Source organism: Silene latifolia, chromosome 11, assembly GCF_048544455.1.
Source record: "Silene latifolia isolate original U9 population chromosome 11, ASM4854445v1, whole genome shotgun sequence".
In the NCBI taxonomy this organism is placed as follows: domain Eukaryota; kingdom Viridiplantae; phylum Streptophyta; class Magnoliopsida; order Caryophyllales; family Caryophyllaceae; genus Silene; species Silene latifolia.
In genome coordinates, this window is record NC_133536.1 from 65,245,508 (window position 1) to 65,256,898 (window position 11,391).

General features: G+C 39.2%; 1 non-coding gene across 1 annotated transcript; it reads right to left on the reverse strand.

Annotated features, from left to right (window-relative positions):
- Positions 1-747: 747 nt before the first annotated feature.
- Positions 748-854, reverse strand: LOC141615833 (small nucleolar RNA R71). Its single transcript, XR_012530228.1, has one exon. It is a non-coding gene; the product is annotated as a small nucleolar RNA R71 (small nucleolar RNA).
- Positions 855-11,391: the final 10,537 nt, after the last annotated feature.

The following is an 11,391-nucleotide window of genomic DNA, read 5'->3' on the forward strand; positions in this document are numbered from 1 at the left end:
GTTTTGGTCTAGGTAACTTTTGACGACAAATAACAAAACCGACCAACCAAAAATGGCGCCGTTGCCGGGGACGGTGTTGATTTGATTTGATTTTCTTTGATTGTTCTTAGTTGTGTCTTTCTCTACCTTGGGGAAGTAAAACTCCTCAAGGTTTATTCTAATTGTTTTCAAGTTGTTTGATATTTTGCATGTCTAGAAGGTCACAAGGTAACTTGTTACCCATTGATCACGAAATTGAAAAAACTTTGACCAACAATAGAAGACTTGCTAGAAATACTTTGAGAGGTATTGGTGAGATTGTGGATATTCAACCAAACAATATTGAGTTCATCAACCCTTTTGCAAGAGAAGGATAGGAGAACCCAACCCAAAATCAACCACAAAATCAACCCACAATGCCTAAATTTTCATCACATTCCGTACCAACCGGGGAGAACCTACCAAATGGTACTCCCACACCACAACATTTGAACGGTAATTTCATTGAAAAATCCGCATTTATTCAGTTAGTCAAAAGAAGCCAATTTGACCCTCATTCTCACAAGGAGACTTTTTGTGACTTGTGATGCGATTTCTCAAACCGGAGTTACTCAAGACCAAATTCGATGGGTCTTATTTCCTTTTTCTTTGATTGGTACCGCGAAACAATGGTTAAAGAGCCTTGATAAGGCTACTCTTGGTATTGACTCTTGGAAGAAATTGGCACTTGCTTTCTACAAAAAGTTCTACCCACCGGAAAAGACTAAAGTGCTAAGAGCCCAAATCACGGGATTCAAACAAAGGGACGAAGAATCTTTGTATGAAGCTTGGGAGCGATTCAAAGGAACTTGTCGCTCATGTCCTTATCACGGACTTTGCGAATGGTTCTTGGTACAACAATTTTGGAATGGTCTTTATGAAGACTCCCGAAACATTCTCAATATGGGATCAAATGGTATGTTTACCGAAGTTGATGATAATCAAACACGGAACAAGATTGAGGAAATGGCGATCCATAACTCACAATATAGTAGACCTCGGAAGGCTACTAGAGGAGGAAAGCATGAAGTGGACTCTATTACTCAATTGGGTGCTCAACTTAGTGCTCATATAGATACCATCAACTTGAAGTTTGAGAAGGCTATGGCTAAGCTTGAAGAAGCCTCCAAATCACCTAAGAAACATGTTAATACCATGGTGGCATCCTCATCAATTCCAATTGGAATATGTGAGAGTTGTGGAACTTTGGGGCATGACCAAAGTGAATGTAGGGGAACAAGTGAACAAGTGAATGATTTCCAAGCATACAAGAGTGGTACCCCTTATTCCAACTATTACAATGAAAACACCAAATTCCATCCAAACCTCTCATACAAAAGCCAAAATGTTCAAAACCCTCAACCAACATACACCCCACCTCCAATGAGAAACCAAAATCAAAGACCCTTCTACAAGCAAAACCAAGGTTACCAAAATCAAGCTCCATACACTCAGTCAATTGACCAAGGTTTTGATGTTAAAAAAGCGGTCCTTCAAATGCAAAAGAACCAACAAGAATTTTTCACTCAAATGCAAAAAGATAGTCAAGCAAAAGACATCACCATTAACAACATACTAGCTCACACAAAGATGTTGGAGACCCAAATGTCTCAATTGGCATCTTCAAGTTCACAAAGACAAAAGGGGCAATTACCACCTAACGGTAATCCCCCAAGACAAGAATCGGTAAGTGCCATCCATTTGAGGAGTGGTACAAGCTATGAAGAGCCAAAGAAGCAAGTTGAAGATGTTGTGGAGACTAGTGACAAGGAAAGAGTTGTGCAAAACTCTAGGGAAGAAGAACCCACCATTCAAGAAGCTTCAAAGAAGGATGAAGAAAAGGCCAAAGAGAAGGAACCTATTGTGATTAGACTCCCTTTTCCAAGTCGTCAAGCTAAGCCTAAGTTTGATGACCAACTTGGAAAGTTCATGGAGATTTTGAAGAATTTGGAAGTCTCAATTCCATTTACGGAATTAATCAATCACGTTCCGGCCTATGCAAAGTATATGAAAGACATTCTTACAAATAAGAAATCCATCCGGAAGCTTGAGACTATTGCTTTCACTAAAGTGAGTAGTGCCATCCTACAAGGAAGTTCACCTCCAAAACTAAAGGATTCGGGAAGTTTCTCCATTCCATGTACTATTGGCGACACTACGATCAACAAATCTTTATGTGACCTTGGGGCAAGTGTGAGTGTCATGCCATATTCGGTAAGCAAGAGGCTAGGAATGGGAGAACTCAAGTGCACTAATATCACGCTTCAAATGGCGGATTGATCTACGAAGACACCTTTAGGGGTATGGGAAGATGTGCCCGTAAGAATTGGCAAATTCTTCATCCCGGTGGATTTTGTTATTGTTCACATGGAAGAATATTCCAACATTCCTATTATTTTAGGAAGACCTTTATTGCACACCACGGGAGCGGTGATCGATGTAAAACATGGAGAGCTCACCCATGAAGTGGGAGATGAAACCATCACTTTCAATCTTGACAAGACAATGAGAGCTCCCCAATTACATGAGCCATGTTTTATGGTTGATCACTATAGCCGACAAGATGATAGGAAGAAGTTGGAATTTCAATGGAAGAAGAAAGTGGATGATGCTCCGTCCAAAGAGCAAGGAAATTTCAACAAAGAGAGCTTGAAAAGCTCACCCATGACAAGTGAACAAGAAGGCCTCATTGGCCAATATAAGAAAGAAGGAGAGTTGTCTTCATCAACTAATGACATTTTTAGTGATCAAGTAGACGAAGTATGCGGTCTTTGGGATGATAAGTTTGAAGGGATATTCAATCCCTATATCGGTAATGCTATGACCCAAGACCACCATGAAGAACAACAAATGCAAAGGTCTATTGAAGATCTTTATCATGATAATGAACAAGCTTTCGACTACTTCTTCAAGGTGTTGAGTAACATCAACAACACCTTGAACATACCCCATTAACATCTCATTATTGGATGAGAGTTTGGTGGAGTCCTCCCTAAACCACCATTTGTAAATATTCTAACTCCCAAACTTGCATTTTAATTATTGTATTATATTTTTGTCAATTTTGGATTTACATTTCTACGCCTTGATCAACATTTTTATCATTTTTGAGAGAAGTGAGGGAGGGACTCAATGGTTTATTGATGTGTAGTGTTTTGCCTTAGTATGGGGATAGCAATTGGCTAGGCTATCCAAGCCTTCGTAGTGCCCCCACAATGAAGACCACAAGAAATGAAGAATGAATGACACGAGTTACGAAGCACCCACGGATGGACCTGAATCCATGTGGCAGAGGGACAATTCGAGCGACCTGACGAGGATCCGCTCGTCCTGAAGAGAACTCGAGCGTCGATGGCCAAAGACGCTCGTCTTGAGAAGATGGGAAAAGCAACTTTTGGGCCTGACTGAGAATCCGAGCGTCCTACCATAGAATCCGCTCGTCTCAGCCTGGACGATCGTCCTAGAGGAAATCCGCTCGTCTTTTCAGTGGCAAGTTTTGAGATTTCTCCCTGGAAAGGAATCCGAGCGTCTCCAACTTAGGACGCTTGTCCCAGCTCAAGAATCCGCTCGTCTTGCTGATAAGACGCTTGTCCCCAGCGCATTTTTCCTAAACCAATTCTGCAACAGAAGACGCTCGTCCCGACGCCAGGCTGCTCGTCTCCCCTCTGGTTTTCAAATCCAACGGGTCTTAAAAACCCCCTTTCCCTAATTCATTTTCATTCATTCAAACATAAACACTACCCCAAAACCCTCATTCTCTCCATCAACCAACAACAAATTTCTCAACCAAAATCAACCAAATCAAATCCAAACTTCCTCAAAACAAAATTAAATCATTCCTTTACTAACAACAAGTGATTAAAACACCAACATCTTCAAGGTTTGAGTCGATTTTAGGGATACAAGGCAACATTCAAATATCCTAAATCGATTTGGGTATTACTAGAAATTGAAGATTTCAAGCTTTCTTTGGTGTTACTAAGTAAAGGAGCATGGCAAGAAAAAAAGGTGGAAGTAAGGCACCCCAAAAGAAGAACCTTTCTAAAAGACAACAAGCTCTTCAAGCTATTCAAGCATCAAAGGCATTGGTAGTTCATAATGCAAGGATGGAAATTCAAGAGCAAGATCCTCCTATGGAAGCTACTACTTCTGCTACTCCGGTTGTTGAACAACTAACCGATTATCCGGAGGTAATTTTCACTTCTGACTCCCATAGGAAGAAATTTATTTCCTTTGCTAAGAAAACTATCTTGCCCACCAAGTTCATTTGTCAAGACACTTTGTCGAAATTGGGTGTCATAGAGCAAACAAAGACCTTTTTCGAGTCTATGGGATTGAGTACATTGTTTAATATGCAAGAGTTGACTTACTCATCCCTCACCTTAGAGTTCTTTAGCTCTTTGAAAGTCACCAAGGTGGAGACCCGAACCAATATTGAGTTTTGTCTCGAGAATGTTGATAGATGTTTGTCTTATGGAGAGTTTGGTAACATATTTGGCCTTAGTGATGACCCGACTTATACAAAGAAGCCTACCAAGTATGACCCCGCTGCCTTATGGAAGGCTATTACCGGAAAAGAATTTGCATCTTATCATGATTGTCGTGCTCTCTTAGTCCATCATCCGGGCATAAGAGTATGGCACAAGGTTATTGGGCATACTTTGATTGCTAGAAAAGGTACAAACCATTTCACCGAACTTGACTTTATTCTTCTTGAGTCGACTTTGAACATTGGAAGAGAGTTGACAAAGCCATACAATGCTTTATGAATTTTGATTGAAAGATGGCTCATTGTTGATTGTGGCAAAGAAGGCACGACCTTTATTGTCAATGGAGGATTTGGACTTATTTGGCTAAGCACTTTAACCGGAATTTCAACAAGAATGACACATATACACCGGTAAAGGGAGGCCATATTATTGATTTGCACACCATGGTCCAAAAGTTCAAATGGGTCAAGAATGATACTCTTGATAACAAATTTGGGTGGTTGACAAATGAAGCTAAATCCTTCACATTGCCAAGCAAGATTTGCCAGTTGAATGTCCATAGGCCCAATTACCTTCTCCCACTCTCCGAGGAAGTCGAATATATTATTCAACACCAAGGGGAAGAAGTTGTCGAGCCCTCCTCCTCCATTATCACCCCACCTTACCCATTCACCTACCATGAATTTCAACCCAAAAATGTTAAGGCGGGGAATGACTACTTGACTCTCTTGATGAAAGAAATGCACACGCAAGCTTATGAGGATAGAGTCAATGCTTATAAAGCACAATATCCGCCTCTCCTACATCTTGCTAGGCAAGGACTTCTTGACCCATCTTGTCCTTTGCCTAGTTGGGTGGATAAGGAAACCTTCTTTCCTAGTGCTTCTAGAGGTGGTAACTTGGGTGAAGAGGAGATGGTTGTTGTTGAGAGTGGTGCACAAGAAGATGAAGAAATTGAAGAGAATGAAGAAGAAGAGGGTAGTGAGGAAGAAGAGGGAAGTTCAAGTACAAGTGATGATAACTCCGGCTCTATGGAGGTTGATGATGATGATTCAAGTGAAGTTGGTGATGATGATGGAGATGATAGTGATGACGCCATGGGCGAAGATTGAGGTTTGTCTATTTCTCTTGTTTTCCTTATAATTTTTTATCTTGATCATGATTTTTGGAGTCCTAGCATCATCTAGAGGACTAACACCTTGGTCCCTTTGAGGTGTTTTTTTTTATTGTTCCCACATTCAAAATCCAAAATGACAAATTTTAGTTTTATGCATAACATCTTTATGCATGAACTCCCCCAATTTTTGACATTATGATAGTGTCTATTTTGGTTTGGAAAAGTTTATGAATATGCATTGGGAGCTAATCTAAATTATGCTCTCCAACATAACAAAAAACCATGCATCATATAGCATAGCGTAGTTTGCATTCACTCTTGTTTATATGTCATATAATTTGCATTTAGCTTATAAATCATGCATTTTCATATAGATTGCATAATTTCCTATCGTATTGGCCATTGAGGACAATGCCCATACTAGTGTGGGGATGGGAAATTCTAACTTGACTTTTTAAACAAAAATTGAAAAATTGAAAAATTTCGAAAAATGCATAAAAATTTGAAAAATCCAAAAACATGTTCATTTCTTTTGTAGTGTACTCTTGTATATATTGTGTTTGTTCATCCTTTTCACATTGATCGACTATGCAACATCCGAGACATGAGGATATAGAAGACCGCATGGTATGATCTTTTCAATCTCCTTTTTCCTCTTTATGTTAATGACTATGTGACTTTATTTTGATTAATGCGGTATAAACAATGTGAATTTAGGATTGCATTTAGTTTATTTGGCATACTAATTGGTAGAAACATATGCATTAGGTTGTATAAATGTTAGTTGCATCATGGCATATATTTGCATTTAGGAAATTTTTTGTGAAACCGTCTATTTGGGAAGCTTGACAAGTGTATATAAGGCCCTTGTAGATGCTTTTTCTTCTTAAGACTTTTCTTGTTAGAATACTTGTAAAACACCCTAGGATGTGTCATGCTAGTATCCTTTGACCCATGGATTAAGGCCTAGTCAAGAGTACCTTGTGGTGTGATAACTCCTTGGCTACCGTTTATTCCAAGGTGACCCTTAAAACCTTGCAACCATCTTCCACATTATTCCATATTTTGTCATCAAATTGGGCACAAAAATTGTTCAAAAATTAGAGTTCAAGAAATGAAATGAAAAGTTGATAAAGTTTGCAAATTACATCAAATGAAAAGAGGAGAAAAAATAGACTCCTAAAGATTCAAAAATAAGCACCCTCACTACAAATGAGGTGACTTTGAAAATGTTCAAAAGAAAATGCAAAAAGTTGAAAATTGTAAAGTATTGAAATGCCAAACATCAAAAGAAATGGCAAAAAGAAAGTGTTCCCAAATGTCAAATGCCACAAATTGGGGGAAAAAAAACAAACAAAAGCAAACTCTAATATGAAACTCAAATTCTATTGATCCCTTTTCCATCGAATCCACTTCTGTGCATGGTAGAGAGGGGACGACCCTTCTTCTTGTCTAGGCAAGAAGGGGAATTCCGCGATCCTCCAGTGTTTCTAACACCATAGGTAGTCTATTCTTGACAAAAGCATTTAACAATTGAGGACAAAGGTAACCTAGCTTGACACAACTTGGAGGTGACTTATTGGTATCCTTATAGGCTTAGTAGTTTGAAGAAACCATATCTATAATGGAATGTGTACCCTTAGATTGCTTCCCCTTTAGATAATTTCCGCCACTTAAATGAGGAAAGTGGCTATTCATTTTTGTAGATGCATCCATTAATTTATTTTGTGTGCTTTAATGTTTGGATGTGTCGCCATTTTGGCAAAACCCACCTTGCCTTGCAAGAACCATCCTACTTCATGGTTGTCTTATTGTGAGTTGAAGGGGCGGAGTAAGACCCGCTAATTGTGTCATATCGGCTATATTAGTAGGTTAGTTTAAATAAAGGTCCTAATTTTTGTCACCTCTTTACTCGGGACGAGCAAAGGTTCGGTTTGGGGATATTTGATGTGACTCATTTTAGAGCATATTTAGTCCCCGAATTAGCCTCGTTCCTATGCTTTTTTAGTGCATAATTGGGTCATTTACTATCTTTAGTCTTTCGTTTTGCATATTCTTTGAGATTTTGATCCCTTGGTAGGAAAGGAGTAAGAACCTTGCATTTCCATGGCAAAATGGAGCTAAATTGATCGAATCTAATGACCAAGCATCAAAGGGAAGACAAGACTAGAAGGCCTATGTAAATAATGAAGTAAATGGGCAATGATGAGAAGATCCTTGCATCTCCAACAAGATCCTTGAGGATTGATGGAGAAAGAAAATAAGAGAAGCTGACTGGCTAACAGTCTGGGCGTCGCAGTGCACGGGACAAGCGTCCTGGCCTGCTAGAATCCGAGCGTCTCGTGGCCAATCCGCTCATCTTGGCCTCTCTCAATCCGAGCGTCGCCCTCACCAAGCCGCTCGGATTCCTCTCCAGTACAGGCCGTCCCTCCCTCAAGCCGCTATGGATGAGCATATTCTATGAAGACTAGCGAAGCGGAGATGAGCATCTCCCTCGAGAGGAGCACTTCCTCAACTTTTCTTAAGGGTCTTAACCGTCATTTAAGCCCTTAGTAACCCAAATTTATGTACCTAATACTTAGTATAAATACCCTATTGTACTAATAAGATTATCATGTCCTTCATATACTCTTTTTACGTTATTCTAATCTCATCTTAATCTTGTAATCAACTCTTAATTAAGCATTAATACAAATCTCATTTCCTTAATTTATCTATTGTTCATCATTTATTTTAGGTAATTGAAGTTTATTTGGGGTTTATTTGGAGGATTGACAAGCTTCCATAAATCATCAAGTACTTCTATTACTCTTTGCTTATTATTTTGGAATCATCATTAGGTATAATTCTCTTAATCCCTTTTTAATTATTGTTAATCATCTTTATTTATTCATCATGTTTTGTCTTACTAGTATGATTGACAACCTTGTTAGCATGTTAAACTTGATAATGAGTGAGTAGTCATCTTAACTAGGGTTAATGGGGAATTAGGGGAAACCAACATGGGGGATGATTCATGCTTAATCTAATATGTTCACATAATTTATTTGCTTGCTTGTTGTGATCTCAACTTATGCACATGTTATGTTTAATGAAATGCGAGCCTATGAATCCTTGCATTTTTTTACCCATCACTTACCTATTCATTGAGACTTGTAAGGCATAAACCAACTCGAGTCTCATTAGACCATGCATATAGTTGATTAGGGAGAATTAAGTCGACTTGTAGGTGTTGTACAATCTAATCGATTCGGCTCCGGGACCCAAACCTTCCTAGGATTGTAAGATATAAACCAACTCGATCCTATCACAACAATAATTGCTTGCTTGTAATTTGAGAATATGTTTGTATGATCAATTTCCATGTATCCTCTATGAACCCATGACACCCTAGTGCTTTTAATCAATTGTTTACATCTCATTTTAATCATCTTGCTTGTTTATTTACATTTAGTTGTCTATTATCTCAACCCAAATTGTGACACCCTTAGACACGACCATTTGCAATCAAAAATTATACATCAATACCCGTCCCTTGGGATCCAACATTTACTTACCTCTTTACTAATAGTAGAGTAGTTTGTGAAGTTATAAATATTGTTTTGGTCTAGGTAACTTTTGACGACGAGTAACAAAACCGACGAACCAATCTTTAATTCTAACCGCACCCCTGAGAGTATAGATTTGACTAGGTAAGGCCCGGCTTAATTGGGCTTGAATTTCCCCCTTCGGTCGACTGGCAGAAGAGGATGGTCAGATTTAAGCACTAGATCTCCTTCTTTGATGTTTTAAGGTTTGACTTTCTTGTTGAAGGCTCTTCTAATTCATGCTTGAAATGTCTGGACATTATGCAAGGCACGTAAGCTTCGTTTGTCCAAGAGAACGAGTTCTTCATACCTATCCCTATTCCATTCTACTTCCGGGATTTGGCTTTTGAGTAGAATGCGTAGAGACGGGATTTCTAGCTCTACTGGTTGTACGACTTCCATACATATGTTAAATAGAAAGGAGTAGCACTAGTGGGCATCCCGACTGAGGTTCGATATCCCCATAATGAAAAGGGTATCTTGTTGGGCCAGTCACGTTAATTGTGGATCATTCTGTTGAGGATCATGACGACATTTCTGTTTGCTGCTTCCACCGCACCGTTAGTCTGAGGTTGATAGGGTGAAGAGTGATGATGCTTAATTTTATACTTCGCTAGTAACTGTTCATTTTTAGCTTGGAAATAGTACCCGTTGTCACTGATTATCTCGTGTGGACACCCATATTGACAGATGATATTGGTTGAACTTAGCCACATGCTTGGATGTTAGGGCAGTATAGGACGGTGCTTCTACCCATTTTGTGAAGTAATCGATGGCCACCAAAATGAAACAACGACCCCCCCCCCCCATTCCATCTAGAGTTATCTTCCCGATGATGTCGATTCCCCAAGCAAAAAATGGCCAAGGAGATGTCATCGTGTATAATAGAGATGGTGGGAAGTGTTGCACATTCCCGAGGATTTGGCAATTCTGGCAATGTCTTACGTACTTGAGGCAATCTGTTTCCATCGTCGTCCAGTAGTAGCCTAGACGCATGATTTTCTTTGTCATCATTGGTCCACTAATATGAGGACCGCATTATCCATCATGGATTTCTTCCATAAATTTTTTTGCTTTTGAATGATCAAGGCAAAACAAAATGATGCCTTGTGGCATTCTCTTATATAACTCCCCTAGAATTAGCACATATTAAGATGTCAGTAAACGTATTGCTCGTTGTCCCCTCTTGTCCATATCTGGCGGGTATTCGCCGTTAAGTTTGTAATTTAAAATGGCTTGGTACAAAAGCTCCTCTTGATTTTCGTTTTCATCGGTAAGAAAATGAACATAAGCTGGTTCTAGTCGTCGCTCGATGCACAATGGCATTTTTATCATCCTGTTGGGTATGTTGATCAAGGATGCAAGTTTCGCAAGAGCGTCTGCATACAGATTTTCCTCTCGAGGTAGATGCAAATAGACAACTTGTTCGAACAATTATGCGACTTGATCTATCCTGGCTTGATATGGTGCAAGGCTTTCACTCCGAATTTTCCAAGATCGCCATGAATGATTAAGGACGAGTCGCCATGAACTCGGAGTCTCTTGATGCCTAAATTGACCATTGTTTGTAACCCAATGAGGCAGGCCTCATATTCTGCCGCATTATTAGTCACCTCGAAGTCGAGTTTGAATAAGATCGGTGTATGCTCGCCTTCACGAGAAATGATAAATAGTTTTATACCATACCCTATGAGATTGGAAGCACCATCGAAATAGAGATCCCATGATTCCACATTAGCGTGTAGAATGTCTTCATCTAGAAACAACCATGAATCTATTAATTGGGCACCATGGATTAGGTTGTCTACGAAGAATTTAGCTACCGCTTGTCCTTTAATGACCTTCAAAGGTACATATTTGAGATTGAACTCCGAGAGCATTAAAGTCCATTTTGGTAAACGCCCATTTAGGACGGGTTTTTTCAAAATGTACTTTTTTTTTTGCTAAAACGTAAGCTTTTCATTGATAAACATCAATTACAAGTACAACTTTAGATTGAAAGCCGATTTTTGTGCCTATATTACATGAAGTACACTATAACTAACCATGATTTATCAATTGATGAGATAAATCTAGGAGGACAACATAGATAATGTTTTCTTACAGCTTCAATGGCTTGCCTAACAACTAAATCATGCCTTGCTACACGGGCAAACAGTCGAGCTTCATTTCTTTGCCA